The sequence below is a fragment of the Phacochoerus africanus genome, chromosome 4, assembly GCF_016906955.1.
Source record: "Phacochoerus africanus isolate WHEZ1 chromosome 4, ROS_Pafr_v1, whole genome shotgun sequence".
Taxonomy (NCBI): Eukaryota; Metazoa; Chordata; class Mammalia; order Artiodactyla; family Suidae; genus Phacochoerus; species Phacochoerus africanus.
The window spans coordinates 3,903,860-3,929,850 of record NC_062547.1 but is presented as its reverse complement, the minus strand read 5'-3'; the positions used below and the strand labels follow the sequence as shown (position 1 = coordinate 3,929,850).

General features: G+C 56.6%; 1 long non-coding RNA gene across 1 annotated transcript; it reads right to left on the bottom strand.

The window, feature by feature from the left end:
- Positions 1 to 20,343: 20,343 nt before the first annotated feature.
- On the bottom strand, positions 20,344 to 22,691 carry LOC125123914 (uncharacterized). Its single transcript, XR_007134239.1, has 2 exons — positions 21,918 to 22,691; positions 20,344 to 21,468 (listed from the first exon to the last, which is right to left on the bottom strand). It is a non-coding gene; the product is annotated as an uncharacterized LOC125123914 (long non-coding RNA).
- Between the last annotated feature and the right edge of the window lie 3,300 nt (positions 22,692 to 25,991).

Here is a 25,991-nt window from a genome sequence, read left to right as displayed (position 1 = left end):
GGGTTGGAGTCTCATGAACACTGAGAAGATCCCCCCTCCCACCCCCGCCACCAATGTGCCCTGTGTGAGGCAGGTTTGCTCCAGGTGTCAGCTCACACCTATTTTCAAAAGGGATAAAGAGCTTGTAAGCATCTTGCTCCCTCTTATTTGCGTGACAATGTGAGCCCACACGCACAGTCTCACAGGCTCATCTCCAGCCATATCCTTGGAATCTCATGACCCACATCTCCGTGGGGAAAACTGAGGCGGGGCCCAGTTGTGCTTCAGGGGAAGGGGCCTGTGTCTCAAAGACCAAGTGGGGGTGGGGTGAGGTTGGGGGGCAATTCCTGTGCACAGGAGACACGGAACATGGCTTTGGCGGCAGGCTAGCCCAGGATTGTCTGGGACACAGTTAGGGGCCCAGTGTGAACAGACCGAAGGGTCTGAGCAGAGGAGTTACTGGATACAGACGGGGCTGCACTGGAGGCCTGGACTCCCCAACAAGGTGTGACTCGAGTCTAGCATGGTGGGTCCACAGCTGTGCTCCTGCTGAGATCACCCCTGTCCTAGCTCCATGGGGCTGGACGGGAATCAGAGATATTGTCTTACTTTGCAGATGAAGTGACTGAGGTGCAGGGAGAGTGGGGAAATTTCCGGAAGCACCAGTGAATAAATGGTCTAGCAAAGATGAGACCACTAGGGCTCCCCCTGTGGTGTCTCTCTGATCCTGGTAATGCTGCCCTCCAGCGTGGCCCAGGTGTCTGGCTTCTCCCCAGGGCAGTAGAATCTGGGGGGCCAGTGAGTGTGGTGGGGGTGGGATGGGGCTGATGTAGGAGGGTTAAGGCTGGGTGGCTTCTCCCACTCCCATGAAACCGAGACTTTTACTGGTCCCCCTGCTTGGTGAAAATCCCCTGCCCTGTGTTCAGCAACGACTGTTGGGACTGCTGACTGCCCTGCCCCCAGCCCCAACTCCCTTAGAGACTCAGGAGAGACCCTTGTGGTGCAATGAGGCCTCTAGTTCTCCAAGCATAGGGTCGAGCGCCTCTACATGGGGATGTCTGGAATTGCAGGCTTTAGGAGCCTGGATTAGGACAATGATTGACACTTCTCCAAATCCCAGTGCCTGTGGGCATGGCCACATCCTCCTCCTGATGCCTTTGCATCTGACCCCTCTCTGTCCTCCCTCCAACAGAATATGCAGGCTGCTTCTTGGAGTTTGAGGCGACGGCCTGGCTCCCTGGCATGGCTGTAGGTGGAGGCTGGAGGTACTTTGGGAGCTAAGCCCCTGGGTGTTTGCAGGAGGCACCACCAGATTGTCAGTGAAGACAAGGACATTTCAGCATCAGATCTCTCACTTGCATGGCTCCATCCCCAGGTTCAGTGTGGGCCTCTCTGCTCCAGCCTACAAGTCACCACTGCCCCTGGGTCTTGGGGACTGGGGACTACCTGATCCAGGTGGCCCTCATGGAGCTTCCTCCTTGGGGCCACAAGGACCAGGATTCAAGGCCACCTCTCCCGCCCAGGACCCAAGGTGGTAAGGAGCTTCCTGCTTGGGGCCACAAGGACCAGGATTCAAGGCTACCTCTCCCGCCCAGGACCCAAGGTGGCAAGGACCGGTCCGAGTGGGCATGGCTGCTCCCCTATGGTCACTGGTATCATGAGTGACTCTGAAGGGCTGGAATCCCCCAGTCAGACACGGGAAACTGTGAAGGATATTTCCAACTCGGCCTTAATAATAAACAAATCTCAGCCAAACATGCTGAGGATGGAGCTTTCATTTTTGAAGTGGAAAATCATATTACAACGTCACTGTCATACAAAGAGGCAACTGAAGACAATGCAGCCCCCAAACATGTAGGAAAACAAATGTTCTAGGGGAGGGTTGGGCAGTCAATTAATCATGCCATCATATGCTATTTCCCAGAATTTTCTAATGTTTAAAATGTGTCACTAGTGTTTCTTTCTCATTCCAAATGGCTGTTTGGGGACTTAATTTGTATTTGTAGTGTGGTTTTTTTTTTTTTTTTTTCCCTTAGGCAGACCCTCCAGAGGGTACAAGCTTCAGGCCCCTAAAGGCCAGATCCACCCAGCCCCGGCCTTGCCTTTTGCTTGGAGACAAGCTTCCCTCCTCTTCAAGTTCAGGCTCCGGCTGGAGGCCAGGTTTTGTGTTACTGTCCTTCTCTCAAGGAAACCCACTTAGAAGAGTAGCTCCCATCCTCCTAAAAGGAATGAAAGCTGTCGCTGGGATTCAATTCCCTGATCCCAGGGTTTGTGGGCAGCTTGGGTCCCTACGGAGGCCTCAGGTGGAAGAGGAAGTGAGGGAGGTAGACAGGAGTGGGGGCAGGGCTCTGAGCTCCGGGTCAGACCAGATGGCAGGAACAGGTGAGCAGGAGAGCAGGTGAGCAGGTGAGCAGGGCTCCAGGATACCTCCCACCCCACGCCCTTTCCCCCAGGCTCTCCAGGCTCCACCCTTGACCAGCCCAGAACAAGATGCCAAAGGAAGCTGGCTTTGTGTGGCATTGCTTGCCCCAGTGAGAGCTGGCTAGCCCCCACTGAGCATTGGGGTGTGCAGGCTGCGTTATGACGGCAGCTGCTCTGCTGTCTGGGGCGTGTGTGGGCACCTTTGTGGGTAGATCCCCAGGTGCACGTTGTGAGAGGGAGCAGCATTGCTGCCAGGAGGCAGATCACACCAAGAGTAAGGAACTTCTCTCAGCAGCGACTGGAATCCATAGCTTCAATATGACTCTTTGGCCTTGCTGACTCTGGGCGGTGCATCTGTAGATAAATTTTAAGCTCTCTCTTGGCTTGGTATTTCTAAGAGTCTCAACCAGTTATTTTATAGGAGAAATATAGGAAAACCCAACCATTTATCCATCCACATATCCAGGAGCCTACCATGCAGATATCCACATATCTGCCCGCCCATCCATCCGTCCATCCATCCATCCATCCATCCATCCATCCATCCATCCACCTATCCACCCATCCATCCACTCACTCATCCATCCACCCATTCACCCACCCATTGATCCATTGGTCAATCCACCCATCCATCCACCCAGACATCGACTCATCATCCATCAACACTTCAACCTGTCCACTCGTCCATCCAACCATCCAACCATTCATCCATCTATCTGATGAACATTCAATGAGCCACATAGAATGCTGAGATAAGCTCTGGCTGCTTGGTGCTGGGGACACAGGGGAATCAGATGTGGCTTTTTCTCTGAGTAGTTCTCAGCTCCATTGTGAAGAAAGTTCAGGGGGAAATAATTGCACCATGTTCTGGTGGAGACAGTGCAGTGAGCACCCAAAGCGCCCTTAACTGAGCTGGAGGTCGACCAGGGAAGGCTTCATAGAGGAGGGTTCTGAGGGCGAACAAGGGGTTCAGATGCAGGGAGCTGGAGAAGGACTTCCTAGACCACAGGACACACCCCTTCATCAGCCTCTAGGGACAGGTGCAGGAGTGTGGGAGCCATTCTCCCAGCAGAGGTCCATGTCCTTCATGTCCCAGATTTCACACTCTTGTGTTGCATCCTCCACACTGAGTCAGGTTTGGTCTAGTGATGAGTGGAGTTCGACAAACGTGGCAGCGCAAGGCTGGGTTGTCTAGGGCATGGTAGTGTCCACTTCACTCTCATGAATACGTTTCTGCTTCCATGACTGAGGAGACTCCTTTGGAGAGGAACTGAGGTCTCCTACAGCAGCACCAGCTTGGAAGCAGATCCCCGAGCCCAAGTCAAGTCTTCAGAAGACTGCCCCTCGCTGACATCCATCTGCTGTGTCTTTGGAGACATGGCGCTGCTCAACCTCGCCCCACCCACATCCCTGACCCACAGAAACCATGAGGATGACAAATGCTTGAGACTGCTTTGACCCACCATATTTAGGGTAATTTGTTATGCAGCAGTAGATAACTAATACATGGGCACGGAGAAAAACCCACTCAGCTCCACCACTGGCCCTTCCTTCTCTGAGCCAGCCACTGGACAAGGAATCTGGCTACCATGAGTGGTTCTTCCCAGGGCCAGGGTTCAGCAGGAGGAATTCTCAGAAGGCAACCCTTGCTCATTCATTCATTCGATGGGTATTTTTTGAGGGCTCCTTCCCCTGGTGCCCTCTGTCTTTAGGAAGGCAGACAATAAGGAACAAACAGAGACATGAGTTCTATGAAGGAAAATTAAGCATGATGAGGGGCTAGGGAATGTCTGGGTGTGAGTGTGGGTGCTATTTTAGTTAGGGTGGTCAAGGCTGGCTGCACTGCTGAGGGGACACTGAGCAGAGACCTGCAAAAAGTCTGAGAGTGAGCCCAGCGGATGTCTGAAGAAGAGTGTTCCAGGCTGAGGCAAGCATGGCATGTGCAAGGGTCCTGAGGCAGGAGTGTCCATGCATCATGAGGAAATCGTAGCTTCTGTGTCTCAGGAATGGACCTGTTGAAGCATTTCTCAGGCTGTGTTCTGGGTGATGGTGTCTCTCTGTCTCTTTTAGCGGACTGTCCGCTCCCTCAACGGCAGGATGCGTACTGCGCATGTGGGCAGCGCCAGCCAGGTAGCTGTGTTTGTTCACTATAATTGACTAAATTCTATTCATTGATCTTCTAAAATGGAACACCATTGCTGTAAATGATTTTTTTTCTCCAGCTTGTGAGATCTTCAGGTGAGGATGGGGAGGGAGTGGCTCCCAGTGTGTAGAGTGTCCTAGGGAGAATCAAAATCCCTTCTGTAATGGCTTTGATGTCCATTGTACTTTAAGCAGGACATGGTGGGGATTTTTGAATCTGAAGGTGGCCGTAGAGACTGTTGTGAGATTGGGGATGAGTTGGAGAACCCCTTTCCACCCAAGTCCTAGAGGACCCCAATCTATTCACTTTCCTTGTTTGGCCATGGCCAAGGCATGTGAATGTTCGTGGGCTAGGGATCAAACCCACGTCACAGCAGTGACCTGAGCCACAGCAGTAACAATGCCAGATCCTTAACCTACCAACCCACCAGGGAACTCCTCCACCCACTTTCCTGACAAGGAGACCGAGGACTGAGCGTGGTGGGCTTGGGCCCAAGGCTCTGGATTCCCAGTCCTGATGGTTCCTCCTACACCCCAGCTCCATGCTTAGAAATATGCAATCCAGCTTTTCAAATAGATATGTGATGTCAAAACCCTCTGACACGCACGTCTCTGATCCTTGAAGCAGCATCTCTCCCCGTGGGCTCAGCTGCCTGCAGGCCGACCTTGGGAATGAGGCTCAGCCCACTTCTATGTCTGCAACGCCCCTCAAGGTTGGCTCCACCCCTATGTCGCCACCAGTCCAGCTGCCCATGGGCTCCGTCATCCCGGCTCTGCTCCCTGCTGGCTGCGGGCTGTCTGCCCATCTGCACAATGGGTGTGAGATCCGCCTTGCCGATGTGGTAGGCTCTGCAGGACTCAGGTTCTCTGGCCTCTGCGCGTTGGGGGCAGTCAGGACCATTTCCTCCAGCTCCTGTGTGGGGTCCCTTGTGGGTGGTTCCTGCCTTCCCCGGGGCAGCAGGGAGCCAAGGTCTGGCTCTGCCCACGGGGAGGGTGCGAATCAAAGGCGGCAGCTGAAGCTGAAGCATCCTCGCCCAGATTCTTAATGCAGCCTCTTGACAGAGCGATTGTGTAATGGCATTCCTCCGAGGAAACACAGCTGCCCCCTCTGAGAAGGTGCGCGGCTTCCCAGACACTGAAAGGCCCTGCTGGGTAAATTAATTCTTCATTATTCCGTTCCCGGGGCTCTCACGCTGGCCCAGGGCCCGGCTCACAGACGCCCGCCCGCACGGGGTCGCCCAGACGCGGCGGATGCCTGGTCCCAGGTAGTCCCGCCATCGCCATCCGCAGACAGAGAGGATGAGCCCGAAGATGCCAATTCCCACCCATCCCGTCTCCTCTGACGCGGGGACAAAGGGTCTGCTGTTGACGGGCGAGCTTGCTCTCTGGTTCTAAACACTTTACTGCCTGGGACGCCCCGGGTCACGGCCGTCTGCACATGGACGCTTTGAGCAGGCGGGGTTCTGGCAGGCTGCTTTCCTGTCCCCTCCTCTGCGGGTCACTGTTTGCTCTCCACACCTCTACAAATATTCCCCCGGGACTGGAAATGCCACCTGCTGTTAAGATTTCCGAGTGGGGTCATGAGAAGCCCCAAACTGGCCAGACAGGGCAGGCCTTGATGCCCAGAAGTGGGGATCCTGGTGGCATGGTGGCTGAGGGCCATCGAAGCGGGGGACAAGGAGGTGTCTTTACAGTGCCAGTGAATGAGCCACGGTCCCTTCTCCCGGTTCTCCCTCCCCCATCTTCATCCAGGCTGGAGGCAGGACTCCACCACCAGCACGGCTGAGCTGGGTGGTCCTTAGCCAGCTCCCTATCACCCTGGCCCTCAGGGTCCACGTCTGTAAAATGAGGGTGGCGGGCCTGGGCCCCCAGGTTGGGATGTTGGGAAAGGAAGATGAGGACATGCGTGGAAGCCTTTGGGTCCTTCCTGGCCCGAAGAGGAGCTCCAGAAATGGCACCTGTTAGCCCCCAGTGACTTCCTCACGGATTCCACAGTCGCATGCCTGGGCGCGGAGTCCCCGCCCCAGGGAGGTGGTTGGTGGCAAGGGCGCTAAGAGGAAGCATGTGTTCAGAAGGCCCTTCGAGGTGTCACCAAAGGGCCCTGCACTTGGAGGTGACAATCAGAGCAGGGAGGTGGCCACAGTCACGGATACAGATGCTGGATAGCCCAGTCCACAGCCAAGGCTGCCAGTTACCCGCCATGGGCCTCATTTTCCCCAAATGTGAAAGAGAGGCGCCCTGGTGGCAGCTGCTCATGGGGTGATTGTGCAGAGGAAATGAGTATTTGGGTTACACAGGACATAGTGTTTGGCAAACATGTCTCAGTGTGGGTTTTTTTTTTTTTTTTTTTTCCGTTTTAGGGCTGCACCTGCAGCACATGGGATTTTCTGGCCTACATTGGAGCTGCATCTGCCAGCCTACACCACAGCCACAGCCACAGCATGGGATCTGAGCCACATCTGCGACCTACACCACAGCTCATGGCAACACTGGGTCCTTAACCCACTGAGTGAGGCCAGGGATTGAGCCTACGTCCTCAAGGATGCTCGTCGGGTTCTTAACCAGCTGAACGATGGTGGGAGCGCCTCAGCGTTTGTTAATACGCAACTGTGTTTGCGTTGTTGAGGGGCTATGGCCTGGCGCCTGGAGGCCGAGACAAGGACACAGAGGTCGATGGGGACTTTGTCCCTGATGGGCTGGAGATCAGCGGTCCCTGCAGGACGCCTCTTAGAAGTAGGTGACCAGGAGGCAGGAGCAGGAAGCACTCAGGAAGTCTGGTCCCTCCCAGGGCCCCCGGCATATCCTGCCTCGGCCTTGCTTCTGAGGGGAGCACACTGGGAAACCGGAGCTGCTGGCAGGAGGCATGCGCCGTTTCATCCACCTTGGGATGGGAGCGGGTTACAGGTGAGGCCTTTGTTCCTGAGCACAGGTGGAGGTAATGTGTCCTGACAGCCCCAGGACGGGCCTCTGGCAGCCTCCCTGGCCTGGCCGGAGCCCCAGGGCAGCCCTCGTGGGCACCCGCATTACAACAGGTCCTGCAAACACTCCCCACGGCCCGGCCTCTTCATGTGCTTCCAGCGCTGGCGGCTTGGACACACCTGGGAGCGGCATGGCCCATTCATGGAGCGCCTTGGCCAAGGTCACCGTCAGCCGGGGACAGAGCGTGTATTGTCAAGGGCGCCAGCCCAGCCTTTGTGCCCGGCCGGCTGCCCTGGACCACAGGAATTCCTCACGCTCGCTCTCGTTCATACCAGGCGGGCACCCACTCCCGCGGGGGTGGCCTCCCTCCTCCCTGCGATGCTGCCCTGCGGCTGGAGGCTGAAGCCTTGGCCAGATGAACCTCACCTTCCATTTTCCAAAACCTAATTGCTGTGCTGTGTCTGTGATGGGCACAGACCCAGGGGACGGGCCTGCCAAGAACTTCCCCGTGTGAATACCTGCGCTGGGCATCTCCTGTGGGAACCGGGAGTCACCCAGGGCCTGGCGTTTGTCCCCGGCTGTCTTGTGACATTAGGCAGATCAAAGCCCCATTGTAAAAAGTCATGTTCGCTCTGTTCGTCCGCTTGGAGCCAGTGTCCCAGGGCGGCCCTTCCCTGGCCTCTGAAGCGGGGCGGGAGCTGACCCCAGGACGCGGCTCTGGTTCCAGCCCTGGCACTCTTTCTGGAAGGGGCCCCACCGAAAGCGAATTGTCTTGCCTGGGTCTGAGGCCGGGCACACCCTGACGAAGAATGAGAACACGGGGAGGCCCGGCTCCTCCCAGAGTCTTCAGTGCAACAAGCCCCTACTTGGCTCTGCCTGTAGCAGCTCAGAGGGTGAGGAGAACAGCACCCAGGCTGAAACTGCTCCCGGAGTGGGTGATGGGGGAAGGGTGGCTGGAAGGGGCAGGGGTTGGCAGCCTCGGCTCAGCACCCCTTGGAACACTTGGACACGCATGGACGCTGGCTGGTAGGAAGGCGACAGGTCCTCCCAAGTGCCCCCGTGGAGGGTTCAACGAGAGGGTGCAAGCAAATGATCCAACCATCTGAGCGGCCAGGTGTGCGCTCGAGGGATCTTGTCACCTCCTACTGTCTGGGGACCCCTTGGTACAGGCTGCCTGTGCACATGCTGAGATGGGGAGGAAAGAGAGCCTAGATGGATTAGTGATGTCTGCCCAGGTGCCAGCCCCTCGGTGATGGTGTGTGTGCCCCAGATCTGCCGTCTCTTCTGTGTGAGTCAGGATGAGCTCGGTATTGCTGCAGTAACAGACCAACCTCCAAATCTCAAAGGCACGCTCTGCAAAGATTTGAATTTCCCTCACACGGAATCGGAAGGGAAGGGGGCCACTTCTCAGGGCTGTTTCCCCACCCCGCCCCCTGCCCCCATCCCAGAGATTCTGTTTCCAGGCTGTTTCATTTCAGGGCTCTGTCAGAGGACAGACACACGGGGCTCTTCGCAGCCTCAGCCTGGACGTGACTTACGACTTTGGCTGGCTTGTCGTGGAGGTGCAGTGAGTGAAGGGGGAGGGTGTGTGAAAGGGACCCTGCTGAGTATAAATCATGGCCCTGCCACCTGCAGTGACACCCAACTGCCTTTTAGGGATGAGGGAAATGGTTCCTAGGCAGGGAGGTGGCTCGATCTAAGCTGACGGGGGGAGCTGGCCGTGGCCACGGGAGAGACCAGCCTAACTCCCATGCTGGCATTTTTGGGGTGGGCCACAGTGCCACACTGTCTAGATCCACCTGTCCATCCATTGCTCATCTGTCACTCTGAATTCTGTCATCCAGAATTTCCATCTCTTACTGGGAAGTCCAGTGGATGGACTGGGCCTTGGCTGTCTGCGAATGGATGCTCCCTCAGAAGCACTGTGTCTTCTCTGCTGGTCAGCGTGGTGTGATTGGGTGAAGGGCAAACCATAGGCACCCAGGCCCCTGGAAGCACAAGTCTGGCCCCTTAGCTAAGCGATTTCTCTTGTTCTCCAAAGACCAGGGGTGCTGTATGCACGTTTCATATCTGTTTTGAACAGGAATATTTTCTGGCTTTTAAGTTGAAAAGCCCAGGGATTTCAGCTTCAGGAATGGCTGGATCCAGAGGCTCAAAGGCTCTCATCAGAACTCAAACCCCATCCTTTGGGGGTTTTAGGGAGGATTCATTACACAGGCATGATTGGTTAATTCATTGGATATTGGGGATGGTTTCCCCTCCCGGAAGGTGGGACTGAAAGTTTCAATTGCTGGGTGGCTGTCTCCATGGCAACCAGCCTCCGTCCTTAGGTACTTTCCCCAAATCACCTTATTAACATAACAAAAGACACCTTTATGCTCTCTTCACAGGAAATTCCAAGGGTTTTAGGAGCTCTGTGCCAGGAAGGGGGATGAAGACCAAATATATATATATTTCTTATTAAAAATCACAATATCACACCTGGCCACACTCCACTTCTGCCTAGCTCTCCCCTTTGGGCAGCCATGCCCGTCTGTGCCCTGGATGTAGATGGTTCTCCAACATCTCCCGCGTGGAAGAGGCTGGAAGGTGACCATGGTAATAGACGGGGCCATCATGGGGCACCGTGTCGTGTGTGTGTGTGTCGCTTTGGTGCCCCTCCCAGTGCAAAATCCTTTCTCAGTCCATGAGGTTCAAGGGGTGCAAAGAAGTTCCCCCTTCTTGTTTCCTTCCCCCCGTCTGCCGTGGTTGACGCAGAACTGGGCATGTGACCCCAATCTAGTCAGTCAGAGCCTGTCCAGGAATTAGAGTCACCTCCAAAGAAAGCAGCTGTGCTGAAGGGAATGATCGGAGTTGGGAGAGGGTCTCGGGGTTTATGGGGGTGGGGGTGAGGAGGCAACATCCTCACAAGGGTCCTCATGAGAGGGAGGCAGGGGGTCAGGAGCAGAGGAGGCGTGACCATGGAAACAGCAGAGGCGGGAGCGAGGATGCCCTTTGAAGATGGAGGAAGGGGCCGTGAGCCCAGGAATGCCGGAAAGATGAGGAACGGGCTCTCTTCTAGGGCCTCCTCCCACTGCTGCCAACACCTTGATTTTCCAGCTGCTGGCTTCCAGAACTGTAGAGGAATAAATCTTTGTGATTTTAAGCTAAGTTCGTGGTTATCGGTTACAGCAGCCGTCAGGAATGAATGCACAGGCTTGTCACTAACACGTCTGCCCTAACCGCCCGAAGGGAGACGTGCCCAGAGGTGGCAGAGGGGCCCAGATGTCCAGATCCTGGGTCCAGCCCTGACCCCGTGTGGGCTCTCGCTCAGCCCTGGATGCTCAGCCTTTTGTGTAATAGGAGCTCTGTTTCTCTCTGCCCATCAGTGCCCTCGCCCACGACTGACTCCCTTCCTTAGAAGCCCACCCAGATGGGGATGGAGGCATGGAGAAGGGGTGGCTTTTGCCCTGGAAGGACAAACAGCTACCCACTGCCATTCCCATCCCCTCGACATGGGCCAAGAACGTCGGGGCTTGCGGCCCAGCCCAAAGCCCAAAGCAGGCTCCCGGCCAGAGGACCCGGCCGCAGGTTCTTGGCCCTGCTGCCTGCCTGGTGCCTTTTAGCTTGTGCTCCCCTCCTTCCAGGACAGGCTCAGGACTGTCGCTTGCCTCCGAGGTGCCCCGTGGGGGGTTGGTTTTGGGGATTCCTGGCTGCCGGCACTGGGACATGACCATGGCGGTGGCCGTGGGTACCCTGGGTGCCAGGACAGAGGGGCTGGTGGGTGCTCGCCGTCCCGCCCTTGAAGCTCAGGGAGAGAACCACTACCTTTCCCTCGAGTGGCTGCGGGAGGGACTGTGAACAGTGACAAGGATGCTCCTGGCTCTCTGTCTGGGTCTCCTCTGCAGATGCCCCTGGATCCCCACAGCTGCACAGTCACGTTGCTCCCCTCTGCGCATGGATGAAACCTGATGTGGGGGCCGCCCAGAGAGGAGCCACGGGCTCCGTGGGATGGGTGAGGGGATCCCACCCAGAAGGCATGGGTAGCACTACCCATGGGCACACATTTGCTGGGGTCCTGGACTCACTGGCTGCAAACCTGGCCAGGCGGGGCTCCAGACCCCGAAACTCTGGCCGTCCAGCCCCGAGGCCTCCTGGGACACCAGGCCTTGCTTGCCTGAGAAATGAGGAAGGCAAGGAGCAAAGCCATCTGGACCTGAGCCCCTTCCCACTTTCATATAAATTGAGCGCCCGGTGGGGGCACAGCCCTGCCCTCCCCATTCCACACATGCACGTTAAGAGAGGATCCTGGAGACAGATGCCGTTATGGGCTGAGTTGTGTCCCCTCAGATTCCTAGACTGAGGTCCTCACTGCTAGCACCTCCACATGCGACCATATTTGGTGAAAAGGCCTTTAAAGATGTCATGAAGATCAAGTGAGGTCACCGGGGTGGGACCCTAATCCCATAGGACTGGGGTCCTTAAAGGAAGAGGAGGTCAGGACTCAGACACATAGAGGGACGGCCCTTTCGAGGACATGGGGCGGAGACGTCTGTCTACACGCCCAGGAGAGAGGCCTCCGGATGGACCAGCCCTGCCCACCCTTGGGGCTCGGACTGCAGCCTCCAGGACTGGGGACAGTGACGGTGGTTCAAGCCATCCCATTTACAGGGCCTTTTGAAAGTCAGCCGAGCTGACTGTACAGATGCCTGGCTGCAAAGCAGTGGGTGTGTGCAGAGAACTCCAGGCTGAGGATCCCCCTTGGAGGGGAGGGCGTGGTCAGTGCTGGGGACACAGGGACAGAGCTTGCAGGCCCCCCTGCTGGCTGCAAGGCTCAGGCTGTGGCTCTGACGACCCACAGGACTGGGTCTAGGGTCCATGGAAACAGCTCTGGCCCTTTTTGTGTCCTGATCAGACACCCAGACCATCCAAGTGGCAAAGTTGCATTCGGGGCTCCCCACCCCTCCCTCTTGGGGTCCCTTCTTCTCAAGAGCAGGCTCTGGATTGGCCCCGTGAGGACTTGGGGATGGAGTCCTGTTCCCAGCGCCCCTGCAGACACGGGGAATTGGGGAGAACGTTCAGGGCCCCCAGTGGAGACTGAGGCCACCCCTTCCAAGACTTCCCACCCCTCCGGCCATGGCAAAGGGTCAGAGCCTCCACCCATGGGCCCCCGACTCACGCTGCTGGGCATCCCAGACTGGGGTCTGGGAGGAAGGGAAGGTGGTGGGTCGAGTGAGTGCCTGGGATCGGAGTCACAGGCAGGCGGGAGGGCGGCCATCGATAGCCACCTGCTTGACCGAGGGGAGGCTGGTAGTGGCCTTTGAGCCTCCCCGAGGTGAGCCTTCCATCTGGGAGGCCGGCCCCTTCCCCGGGCTCGGCCTCATTGCTTCTAGGAGGGGAGATTAGGTTGTCCGGTGGGCTAGCCCTCCACTCACACTGTCACATTCTGTCCTCCAAGGAGTCCTCTGACTGCTCAGTCCCCTTCTAGGGCCGCCCAGCTGGACACACCTTGGGGTCAGCCAGAGGCCACCACCACGCCCTGCTGGGGGAGGGCAGGGCCTTAGTTTTAGGCCTGGGGTTGATTTTCTGAGATTTCCTGGGAAGGTATTTCTTGGGTGGGGGAAGGAAGAGTCCCAAGAGGCAAGAAATTCACCCAGAACACTAAGGAATTGGATACTTAGAGAAAAAACCCTTTCCCACAAGTGGCTGTATCTCCTTGAACCTCCACACCTGCAGACTCCTGGCACCCACTGCTTATCTGCTAGAGATTGAAAATCTAAAAAAGTCCACTGTTAGCATGCAAATCCCAGCAGAGCCAGCCTGTGATGATTTGCATGGAAACCAAGGCTCCTTCCGGCATCCTGGGGCCCAGCCTAGAAGGTTCCCAGTCTTCAGAATGGCCCCAGCTCCCAAACCAGGCCGGCTTCAGGGACTTACATAATGGTTCTCAAAGTGTGGTCACATGGGTCACCTAGAAATGCAAAGCCTCAAGCCCCCTCAGACTTGCTCAGGCCGGGGGGTTAATGGAGAGGTGTTCCATGTTCATGGACTAGAAGACTCAATATTGTCAAGATGTCAGTTCTTCCCAACTTGATCTGTAACTTCAACATGAGTCCAATCAAAATCCCAGCAAGCCCTTTCATAGGTATTAAGAAACCAACTCTAAAATCTATGAGGAGGAGTTCCCTTCATGGAGCAGTGGTTAATGAATCCAACTAGGAACCACAAGGTTGCGGGTTTGATCCCTGGCCTCACTCAGTGGGTTAAGGATCCAGCTTTGCCGTGAGCTATGGTGTAGGTCATGGACACGGCTCGGATTCTGTGTTGCTGTGACGGTGGCGTAGGCCAGCAGCTATAGCTCCGATTCCACCCCTAGCCTGAGAACCTCCATATGCCATGGGAGCGGTCCTAGAAAAGGCAAAAAGACAAAAAGACAAAAATAAATAAATAAATAGATAAATAAATAAAATCTACAAGGAAAGTCACAGGTAACAGAATAGCCAACAGAATCTGAAAAAAGGATGAAATTTTGGGAGCAGCCTCAACCCTCTGCTTTAATGAGCCTTCCAGGGGAGTCTGGGGCACAGCCAGGGCCCCATTGGGAGAGCAAGGAAGTTGGGTGGGGGTTCGGAGGAAGCCACATCTAGAGGCCCCCCGCTTTGAGGATCCCCTCCATGTCCAGTCCCAGCTGCCCTTTCCGTCCTGTCCTCCTGGCCGTGGTCCGCAGTGTCTTTGATCCCTGGCCATCTCTTTCCCTATTCTTTATTCATCATACTACCTGGGCTGAAAGGCGCCACTCAGCCCGACTCACCTGACTGCTGACATGTCCATTCGCCATCAAACACATACCAAAGCCCCTTTTGGGTCAGGTGAGGGAGTACATTTGCTGAGGTAAGATGAAGTTCTCTCTAGCAAAGATCGCCTGGGGAAAAGCCCTCTGTTAATGAAGCTGGTTTCTATGCATGTATCTTAAACCCTAATGCAATCCTGGCATTTTTCTCAACCCCCTGCTGGCCACTGTGCTGGTTCTTTCTGATACCTCTTAGTGGGACCAGGGCCACTTCCTCTCCCTGAGATGCCTCCTTACCTTCCAGCTGGCGTCCTCTGCCAACGTTTCTTCCACACTGGCCACCAGAGTGGCCTTCCTTAAGCACAACCTTTAAGACTTTTCATGTGTGGTGTGTACTCAATTTTCATTGTTTGTTTTTTTCCTTAATGGTTTCTGGGTTTCCTGTCTTGCTTAGAAAGACTTCCTGCACAGTAGGATTATAAGAATATTTGCTTTGATTCTCCTCCCTGTGCTTATAGATTAAAAAAAAAAAAAAAAAGAAAAAAGACTCCTTCACTCGTAATTCATTTGGAAACTACTCTTGTGTGTGACGTGAGGTAGGGATTTAACTGACTTCTTCCAGATGGAGGGTTGGTTTTCCCAACTCTTTCAAGCGAAGAGTCTGTCCTTTGTTGTATTTTAAGTTCCTAGAGGGACTTATGAAGGTTTCTAGACTCTATTTCTTCCACTGGTCTGTCTGTTCCCACAGTAGGAAGAGTTTAATGGCCGTGGCTGCGGAGGGAGTTTTCATACATGCAGGGTTTTGCTTTCCAAAGTCATTTAGGAGATTTTTGCAGATTGATTTTCCTCCTGAACATTAGGTTCCTATGCACCACTTTTTTAAAAATGAAGATTTGGTCTAGTTTTTTAAAAAATGACTCAGACCCCACCACAGAACCTTGATGGGATTCCGAATGGACTAGAAGAAGTGTATGAATCCTTAGAGATTTGGCCCATTTTGAGAGTACACTCTTCGTGGAGATTTCTTTTCATTGATCCAGGACTTGATTTAAGTTCTTCAATGGCATTTTGGAATTTTCACCATAGAGATCCTGGCTTTTTAAAAAAAATTAAATTAAATATTTCTACATATGTCATGGCTCACTCACTGAGGTTAGGGAATTAGGATGTGGCTGGCCTGGGGGAAGGAGAGCAAAACCAATCTTAGGTGATGATGAAGGGAGTGTCTAGAAAGTTGGGTCCATGGCTATACCCGTTTGCAAGCTCAGCTCCTGGAGATTCCTGAAGCCAGGTTCAGCTTTGAGGGAGATATTACCCCAGACTCCTCAGAGCTCACATGTGCCATCATCCTGCACTTGGGATATCAGGATTCACCTGGAAATTGTCAGGTGGATGGTGGCATTAAGGGGTGGGTTGCTCCCTGGTGCCCCCCATTGAAACAGACACATGTAAAACCTCTAGGGCCCTTTAAGACTTAAAGAGCCAGATACCAGCTTTGCTAGGGTGACTGGATGGGTTGGAAAGGTCTTTAGCCTCAGCCTCAGCCTCAGATGTCTTCTTCCTCCAGCCTCGGACCTCTTCTGCAGGGCCTCCTTTGTGCCCCAAGGTCTGTCCCTGTAGTTCCCCTTAATGTCACCTCTACATGGTAACAGTAGTCTTGGATCCTGGTCAGACCGAAACCAGAACTTCATTCTCATAACCCTACTCCAGGGCCCTGCGGCCACTCCTTCCTCCAGGATCTGCCTCCTGGCTTCCCTGGGGGTCCCTCCTTGGCCTTGGTGGGAGGGTAGGATGTGGCCAGCCCCTGTTTAGCTGTGCCTTTGACCCCAGGCGTTCTGTTGGCTGGTGAAGACCCCTTTCTGATCACAGAGGGCAGATGCATCGCTGTGTCTTTACATGGCAGAGGTGGGGAAGGAAATTTCTGGGGTCATTTATAAGGACGCTAATCCCATTCGTGAAGGCTCCACTCTTATGACTTCGTCACCCACAGCCCCCACCTCCTCACACCTTCCCTTTGGGGGGCTTAGGGTTCTAGTGTGTGCACTGCAGAGGGGAGATGTTTAGTCTATAGCACTGTATCCATCCCTCTATCTGCCCCCTCATCCCAGCTGACCTCCCCACCCCCACCCCACAAACACTCCATGAGCACCTGCTGTGTCAGCCGAGTCTGGAGGGATGACAGCTGAGTAAACGGACGATGACAACTGGATATCCAGGGCTGAGGCAGGGAAGCGTTTCCCACTGTGGTTCTGAAAACGGGAGTCCAGCACTCCTCCCTGGGCTCTGGGCTGCCTCAGCTGGTGTGACCTTGACACTTACCCTCTAGACCCAATTGCTCCTCTTGGACTTGAGGGAGGCAAAAGGGGCCAGCTCGAGGCTGAGACCAGGGCCCTCAAACCTGCAGCTCCCTCCCTGACGGACTGTCCGTGTGACCTGAAGCGGGTTGTTGACCCCTCCTCGGTCCCCATTGTCCCACCATGAAGGGACCCAGAAGGCTGTGTTCCAAGGCCCCTGCTGGGCCTGGGCCACTTCTGCCTCCACGGAGCAGGCCACCCGTCACCAGGCACAGCTGCCTGCCTCTCCAAGTGCAGGGGTCCCTGGGCCTCTGTGGCTCCTTCTCTCCCGCCTGCACCGGAGCTGCAGCCCCTGCTCAGCCCTCCCAGCTCCAAAGCCCCCTCTGATGCCACCGGGGCCCCTGCTCTGTGCCCCGTCTATGGGATATGTCCCTGGAATCCCCCTGCCCCACTGATTGCCCACAGGTCTTTTTAGTGCTGGAGCCGATGTGCGTTGGGCCATGACTGTGGGGCTCACTGGTGCTCAAGGACCCATCCTTGCAGGTGGCTCCTTTGGCTACTACTGGGACCCCCTGGGGCCCAAGGGTCTCATGAGGTTGTGAGTGGCTCTGGCCAGAAGGGCCCTCAGACCCTGGGACGGAGGGAGGCCTCCCTCCCTCCCTGGGCAGAATAGCTAGCAATGAGGCAGAGGGGTGTGGCTGGGACATGAGCAGGGCCCTAGAAGGATCCGGAAAGGTCCAGAAAGATTTAGAAGGATCCAGAAGGAGCTGAAGAGAACTGGGCCCCAAATGCCCCAAACCTGGCACAGAATGGGTGCCTGGGAAGGACTTGCCAACACGCGGAACCACCAGCTTCCCTGGTTTAGGCCTGGTGGCCGGAGGAGGAGCCGGTGACAGGAAGAGGGTTGTGGGCAGCCAGGAGGCAGGGGCAGTGAGAGAGAACGTGGGGGCTTCTCGCTCAGCTGCCTCAGCTTCCCTCGCGGCCCTGTGGCTCTGAGGCCAAGAGCTGAGGTGGACCCAGGACTCAGGCAGATGGAAGGTTCTGGAGTCAGCGTGCACCTGCTCCACGGGAGAAACACACCTATGCCTTGCTGGGGCCGGCTAAACACCTGTAGTTTTCTCTGCGTGTCTGGGCAGAAGGGGACCATCTGGGTGTCACGTGGTGGCAGATTTAGGGTGACATGGCTGGTCTTCCCCCCTTTCTGTCTATAAGTCACACTCTTGCTCCTGTTTATTTCTCTCGGCTTCCACAGCAGAACTGAACCTGCTCACGTCCTGCTGCAAACACACATTCCCCGCCCCATGGGGACAATGGAGAGAACCAGCATGGGCACTGCCGAGTGCCTACTGCACACAGAGCCTGGCACCGAGCATCTTAGGGCCCCATAGGTGACCCCACAGGGCCCCTCTTGAAGCTGGTGGCCAGGACTTGGGGTTGGTGTGAGGGCAGAATGCGGGACATGGCAGTGTCCTCCTGAGAGTCCCCTGAGCTGGGCAGGATCTCAGCCGCGGAAACCAGAAGCAAGCGAGGCCCCACAGGAGGTTGAGTCAGGGCCCCCCGTTGTCCTCCTCAACAGTATTCACCGAGCACCTCCTGTGTGCCAGGCGGGTATCACCCCACCTGAAGCGGTGGGGGTGAAGTCCTCACAGAGGGGGCAGCAGTCCAGCAGCAACCGCACCTACGTGGGTCCTGTCACCTGTGGGTAACACGGAGGCACGCAGGGAGCTAAGACCTGGGGGGAGTCCTGGGCGGTCAGGCGAGGACCCTCTGAAGAAGCCACAGCCCAGCTGCAGCGCCTCAGCGTCAAGAAGGAAGGGGGAATATTTCGCACGGAGCCCTGGCTCAGGCCTCGATCTGATGCCTGTGTGAGGCGGGAGGACGGGTGGCGAGGGGCAGGGATGGAGGCTTGCTGGGGGTGCCCTCCCAGTGCCCGCCCCCCTTGCAGACAATGGCCAGTTAGAAACAGAGTCACCCGTCTCCACTCTGGCATCCAAGCCTGATGTTTCTATGGTGGGTGCTGCCAGGGTGCCCGCAGTGGGTGAACAGAGGGTGCCGGTGGGGAGAGGGCATAAATTTTCCAGCCAGGACAGTGTCAGTGCCTTGGCCACATTCTGCAAAGTATGGTCTTTCTGGGGCCCAAGGCTTGGAGCTGTCACTGAGCCACCTGGCCCAGGTCGGTGTTACATATCAGGCGGTGGAATGCCAGCCAGAACAGCCTCCCAGGCTTCAGTCCAGATGGCGTGAACTGCTGTCCTGGCTTTTACAGTGGTGTGAACAAAGCCATGAGAACCACTTCCGGCCTCAGTTTGCTCATATGTACAGTGGGCGTAACCTCATCGGCCTCCGTGGTGGAGGTGAGGGGAGGTTGTAACAGCTCCCAGAGATGCACTGCTTTTGGATGTGGGCCCTGTGCTGGCACAGAGGAGGCACTCAAGAAAAGTGGGTTAGGAGTTCCCACTGTAGCTCAGTGGGTTAAGAACCTGACTAGTATCCATGAAGACACAGATTTGATCCCGGGCTTCTCTCAGTGGGTTAAGGATCCGGTGTGGCCATGAGCTGTGGTGTAGGTCGCAGACATGGCCTGGACCCCGCGTTGCTGTGGCTGTGGCTGTGGTGTAGGCTGGCAGCTGCAGCTCTGATTTGACCCCTAGCCTGGGAACTTCCATATGCTGCGGGTACCGCCAAGCAAAGCCAGGCAAAGCCAAGCTGGTTAAGTGAAGGAAGGACGGAAAGAATGGATGCCTGAGCTCTAGCAATGCACCCAGACCTAAGGTTGCCAGGCTTGGGCGCTGTGGTGAGGCAAGGCCATGGCCAGGGCGGTGGGGTGGGCAGGGGGTGGGGGGACGAGGCAGGAATGTTAAGGGGAAGAGGGAGCTGGCTGGCACTCAGGAGGGAGCGGTAAGTAAGCAGTGCCCCGAGGATTGGGAAAGACCCCAGCGGAAAGATGAGGCGTGGAGAGCCCTTCACAAACCCAATGGGAGTCCGCTTAGACGCTGAATCAATAGAAGGAAAGAGGCTCCAGCCAGATCGGAGGTGCCGGTGTAGAGTGTGGGTGGCTACCCAGGGTCAGGCTGGAAGGAGGAGGGCCACTGGCCGGGGAGCTGGGCCAGGGGGTACCTGCCTGGAGCCCACCTGGATGCCTGCCACGCCCACTCACAGGTGCTGGGGCCCTCAGGCTGGGTTCGACATTGGCCAGCTCTGTGGCCAGCCCTCCTGGACCCTGGGGGCCCTGCCTGCTGGAGGCTCCAGCTCGGGGAGGAGGCGGCAGTGGGCAGGGGAGGGCGGGGAGAGGTGTGGGGGGGTGTCAGGGGCAGACCCCCCCTGTTTTACTGAGGAGGGGACCCAGCCACCTGTACGGGCCTTCCTGCTGCCTCCCGAAGCTTTGTTCTAGGCCATGGGCTGCAGGCTCGTCCTGGCTGTGGGGGACGGTTCTGGGTCTCCAGAGGCCCAGGAGGGGCAGCTACGTCCTCCCCGCCCCCCAGTGGTGGTGACATGGGCTTCAGCGTCACATAGTCCTCAGAGCAGGGAGGCAACTGCAGGCCTTAGGCACTGAGTGTGGGTGAGGGAAGCCGGGAGCCCACGCCTGGTACCTGGAGCTTTCTCAGCATCCTCCTCTGACCCCAAGCACACACCGGGCTGGGCCCGAGCGCAGGAACCCAGTGCTCCAGGGCTTCAGGAACAGTTTGGGTGTTTCTCATAAAGGGCTCCCGGGAAACATGGTCCCATAAGATGCTCCGGGGAAAGCACTTCTGAGGTCAGATGAGCCTGAGAAACTCCGTGTCTCTCCCGTCGGAGGCGCGTAGGAAAGGCTCTGATTGGTCCTTGGTAAAGATTGGGCTTTATTTTCTGGGCCCTTGGGCTTGCGTGGGTTTTGTCTAGAGGGTGGGCCAGGGGCTGCTCTTGCTGCATGTGGCAGATGGCACATCCTTCCTCTGGGGGGCAGTGGTTGGGGGAGCAGGGACCTTCCAGACACCCCCATACTGTGTGGGGCAGATGGGGGTCTGCTCCCTCGGGTGGGAGGGCTTTCCGCCTCTGTGGTGGGAAGGAAATTGCCAGACCATCAAGAGCAGTGGGCTCTGTCCTGAGCGGGTGCTGGGGGGGTCCCACACAGTTACACAAAACCTCTGAGGGGGGTCTTTTCAGGCTGCTGGCTCCTCGGGAGCCTGGGGCAGGGGGTCCCCCAATCCTTCCCAGGAAGGGAGAAAAGACAGGAGGGCAGAGAGGCCCCTGGGCCCAGCCATGCTGACTGTGCTGGAGGCTGGGAAACAAGAAGCTGGAGCAGAGATGGGCTTCCCAGAGTTCAAGTTCAAAGCCGGATGACCCAGGGCTGACCAGGGACCAGTGAGGAGGCAGTGGGAATGGAGGGTCGGAGGGTCGGCGTGGGGGTGCAGGATGGTCAGAGTGAGGGGGCCAGCCGGGTGGAGAGACGATTTGGGAAATTGGGGTCACAGGAATTTCAGGCCCCTGGTTGGGCCAAGCGGGAGGCCCAGAGGGGACAGAGTGCAGGTGTGGGCACAAAGGGGGCCCCTCCCAGGCTCGCCTCCTGCCCCAGCTGTGCCACCCCAGCCCTCGAGGGAGGCTTCCAGAAGCAGTGGAGCTTCCTGACGAACAGCCCGCAGAGGCTCTGCGCCCTCTGCCTTGGTGGGCTGGCAGCCCCACCCCACACCACAAGGGGAGGGGGGCCTGTGAGGAGCCCAGGAAACAGTGCGCCCCCCACCCAGACCCCGTGCTCTGGGACTGGGCGGCCGTGAGGGTCTTTGGTGGGCTTGGTTTGCCAAGTCGTGCAATGGGAGACTCGGACCTTTGCGGGCGGGTGGTCTGGGACAGGCGGGGACACTGCCGTCGGGGCCCCTCCTTGGCAGCTGACGTGGCGTGGGAACGCTGGGGCTCAGGCTCCGAATGTTCCCGCAGATTGACAAGGTCCAGGGCCTGCACGCTGCCTCCCTGGGGACGGGATTGACGGCTGATCGGTGGGGGGCAGGCGGCTCAGGCAGGGTGTGCTGGGAACAGCGAGCCCCCGACTCCCACCTCGCTGCCCCCCCTCCTCCCAGGCCTGGCCCCTCAGTTTGGATATCTGGGGGAAGGGCTGGGGCCCACGGTGACCCTGAGACTGTGGCAGATCTGTGGTGGGAGTCAGCCCTAGCTGTCCACACTGCCAAGGCCAAGGCAAGCCGACAAGGGGACTCTCTTGGAAGGGCTCCTGGCTCCCTCAGCCCTGCCCATGCCACTGCCAGGGCCTCCTGCCCACGCCGCTGCCCTTTCCTGCCCCCGCTCTGGGGCACGGATGGCGCATCATGGCTCCCATCCCCTGCTGCCCCTCCCACGCCCCCGCCCCCATCCCAGGACCTCCCTGACTCCCCCTCCCCGTGAAAATCACCAAGTTCCTAACTCACATTGGCGTCCAAAATAGGCTCGGACTGGAGATGGGAACGTGGGTCCTGAGGAGGCCTTGACCTTGGCCCAGCGCACTTTCAAGGGGATACATTTGGCCCAACCAAGCGTCTTCTCTCTGCCTTTGCATGCAGGCTGTGGTGAGTTGGCTTTCTTGGCCGGAATCTTAGTCCTGAAGCTGGACAAGCCCCTGGAGCTGGTCCCAGCCAGTGTGTCTGGGGACACTGCCCACTCCCACTTCCGAGGAGCAGCACTGGGGGCTGGAGAGGGGCCTCCAGGGCTCCACCTGCATCTGCCTGGGCCTTCACACCTGTCCGATTGCCCACCTGTGGCAGAGTCCCCAAGATGGCAGTGCCCTCCAGGGATGTATGTCAGGGCAGTATCAAGGCTGGAGATATCCCCAGGCTTCCTTCCTCCAGCCCAGGGTTCTCCCTCCAGCTTCTCTTGTTGGAATCCTCTTCTGCCTGCCCCAGGGTGGCTGGCATAGTAGCGGGGACTCTGGCTCCATGAGGTAATTCTGACAATCCCCAGAACAGAGCTGAGCCTCAGCATGGGATGGGTGTTGGATGACTGAGAAAGTCCCTTGTGCAACTAGAGTTAGATCAGAAAGGACTCATCCATTCCTTCACCCACCAAACCTTCAATCCATCTCTCCATCTAGACTTCTATGCTTCATTCCAGTCATCCACCCCTCCACTGGCTCATTGACCCATTCATTGCTTAATTATCCATCTATTCATCCGTCTCTTGGCCCATCCACCCAACGACCCATCCATCCATCCATCCATCCATTCCTCCCGCTCTCCCTCCCTCCCTCCATCCTGCGACCCTTCACTCCTTCAATTATCCATCCATCCATCTACCTAAATAGTCTATGATCCAGTCTATCTGTTTATGGGGCATCTAATCATCCATCCATCTAACCACCTGTCTGTATCTGCACCTTCCCGGCCCACTTATAAATATGGCACTCATTTATAAAGCCACCTATCCATGTCTCTGTCCAGTTATCCGACTGTCCACCCACTTGTCCAATCATCGATCCAGCCAAACATCCATGAGCTGGTAATGCCGCGCAAGGCTGCCATCTTGGTCAAAGGCACAGTGAGGCCGTTTCTTGGGTTGTATGACTATCCCTATGTTGGTGAAAATGTTGAGGCATGGGGGGCGTCATATATACTGGAAATAACTCTTGGGCTCAGGTAGACATGGGTTCAAATCTTAACTCCATCATCTCATTAGATGTGTGGTCTTGAGTCACTTATCTGACTCTCCGAGTCTTAGTTTCTTCTTGCGTAAAAAAAAAGAATATGAACATTGAGAACTTTCTGGGATTAAAGATAAACCACATAAGATTTTCTGCACATAGTAGGTTCTTCCCCCCCTCCCCCCCGAATAGCAAACATTTATTTCTCTGGAGGCCAAGAAGTCTAAGATCCAGCGCCTGGTGAGACCCCTCCTATTGTTCTCCTGCTGAGAACAGAGAGAGCGCTGCACGTAGCAGGCTCTTTTTAAAATTAATTAATGAATTATTTTTAGGGCTGCACGCAGGGCATATGGAAGTTCCCAGGGCTCCTTCCTCCAGCCTCCGCGCTCTTTGCCAACCCAGTGTAGACGGTCCTCTGTCCATCCAGGGCAAGTGAGTGGTACCTGCAGCCGGCAGAGCTTTGGAGCCATCGGGGGTCATCAGATGCTTGCCACCCCGATGTGGCCCAGGCCAACCTCGTCTGCCTGCAAAGGAAGCCCTGCCCACACCCCGCCCCCACCCCAGCCAGAGCTGGCTGCTGACACCCAAGCAAGTGACCCAAAGGCATGTGGCCTGTGCTCCCAGGACATGGCTTTGCACCCGAGCCCGGCTGCCAGGCACAGGATGTGTGCACACCTGGTGCAGAACAGAAGTCAGAGCCAAAGGCCTCTGAGCTCACCTGTGCCCGCCCCCACCAGGCAGGCCTTTCCCTCCCTCACGGTAGGTAAATACAGGAGTCTATTTACGTGGCAACACGGCTGGTCTGTGGCGGTGGGGTAGGCGGCTTACGTAACGGTGCGTGGTGCTTGGCAGCCCCTGGGTGCTGCAGGAGAGGGGGGCATGATGTGGCTTGCACCCTGGTGCCTGCCCCTGAGGGGTTACCTGTTTGTCCAGGAGCCCCCGAGGGCTCAGGCAGCAGGATGTCCAGGCACCTGGCCTCGCCTGCAGGCAGGGCTCCCTGTTTTCCGTGCACCTACATATCTACAGGCTCACCGGGTCTCACTGGGCATCAACACAGATGCCTTCCACTGGCCTCGGTCTGCGGATGGGGCTGCTGAGCCTCGGAGAGGAGAGGCACTCGTCCAAGGTCCCACAGAGAAGGGTTGGTCTGACTCAGCCTTGCTCGAGGGCTAAGGCCCCTGGTCTGGGCCACCTGCCCCCAGCCGGGCCAGGCTCTGCCCCAGCGTCCCTGGGGTCTATTTCCGATCCCACCCTGGGAGCTCCGAGGCCGGCAGTCTCTGGGTCTGGTCAGGTGACCCCCATCCTCCTGGCATCTTTGCTGGAGCATACAGCTCGGGGCTAGAAAAAGCCGCGGCCCTTGCCTCCTCTTCTGCTTGAGAAGCTCCTGGATGCTCTGCTCGAGCCCACGCAGGCCGCCCTCGGGCAGCCCTCCCCAGCCCCCGGGTCTCCAGGGAGCAGCCTCTGAGCCTCTGGGGACCTCAGGCTCTTCTGCCACAAGCAAGAGGGACCCTGGGAATCGCTCAGCAGATCAGGTGAGAAAATGACTGTGTGCCTCACAGGCAGAAAGTTCCAGAATCACATCCCAGACACATACAGATGGTCTCAGGCCCTCGTTGGTAAGTGCCTCTTCCCCAGGCAGGGCCAGGTTCTGTTTCACTTTGTCTCCTGTCCCCAAGCAGGTCCTGAGGGAAGGGGAACTGCTGGGGACTGAGCGGGTGGACCGATGGTTAGAAAATGGAGAAAATAAACGGACCCAAGATTTAATGGGGGTGGGGGATGGAGAGAAAGCGGAGGTGGGAGGTGTTCCAGCTCCTTTAACCCCCTAGGCTGGGAGCCAGATGCCACCTCTCTGTGCCCCATTTCTATTTTTTTTCCATCTGGAAAAGGGAACATAACAGAACCTACCCTGCTGCGCTGGGTGGGTACTGATCCTGCGGGGAGCCCTCTTCCTGTAAGAACACCCTCAGAAAGTGACACTCGAATTTCCTTCCTCCCGGACACCCCGGCTCCAGTTCCCAGCCGGGCCAGGTACCTGTACAGCCATTCCTGTGCAGGGCGTGCCCCGCCCTCCTCCCGCCCCTGTTAAAATCCCCTGGATCAGAGCCTCTCCCAGGTATGTCCTGGTTGTGTAATCACCGCAGAGCAGCTACGCTGGCCTGGCCGCCGGCTCTTCCCTGGCTCCTGTTTACTCTTTGGCTCTGGGGAGAGCTCCATTCAGAAGAAATTGCTATTGTTTCCCAGCCTTCCCATGGGAAAGCAGCACGGGGGAGGGGCTCCGTGTGCTGCTGGGGCGAGGTGGGGGGTGTGGCAGAGGAGGAGGTGAGAGAGAAGCAGGTCCTGGCACAGCCCAGGGCTTTTTTGATATGCACACAGAGCTTACCCTTCACTTATCTCATCAAACACAAAAGCCTCCAAGAGTTTTTGCCTGACCTGCTAGTTTTGATACACCTGAAAAATGGTTAAGAAAAATGCAGACATTATCTTACCCGCTTCCCTAGTCATGACATTTTACTTCACTTCTCACCGTTTTGTTGTCTTTTCATTTATTCATGAGTGTATGCATGCATGTATCCATCCACACATCCACCCACCCATCCATCCATCATCCATTATCTATTATCTGTCCATCTATCCATCCATCGTCCATCCATCCATCCATCTCTCATCCTTCCATCCATCCCTATTCCATCCAAGCATCAACCAACTGTCCATTCATCCATCCATCATCCATTATCTATTATCTATCCGTCCATCTATCATCCATCCTTCCATCCATCCCTATTCCACCCAAGCATCCAACCAACTATCCATTCATCCATCTATCATCCATCCGTCATCTATTATCTAATATCTATCCATCCATCTGTCA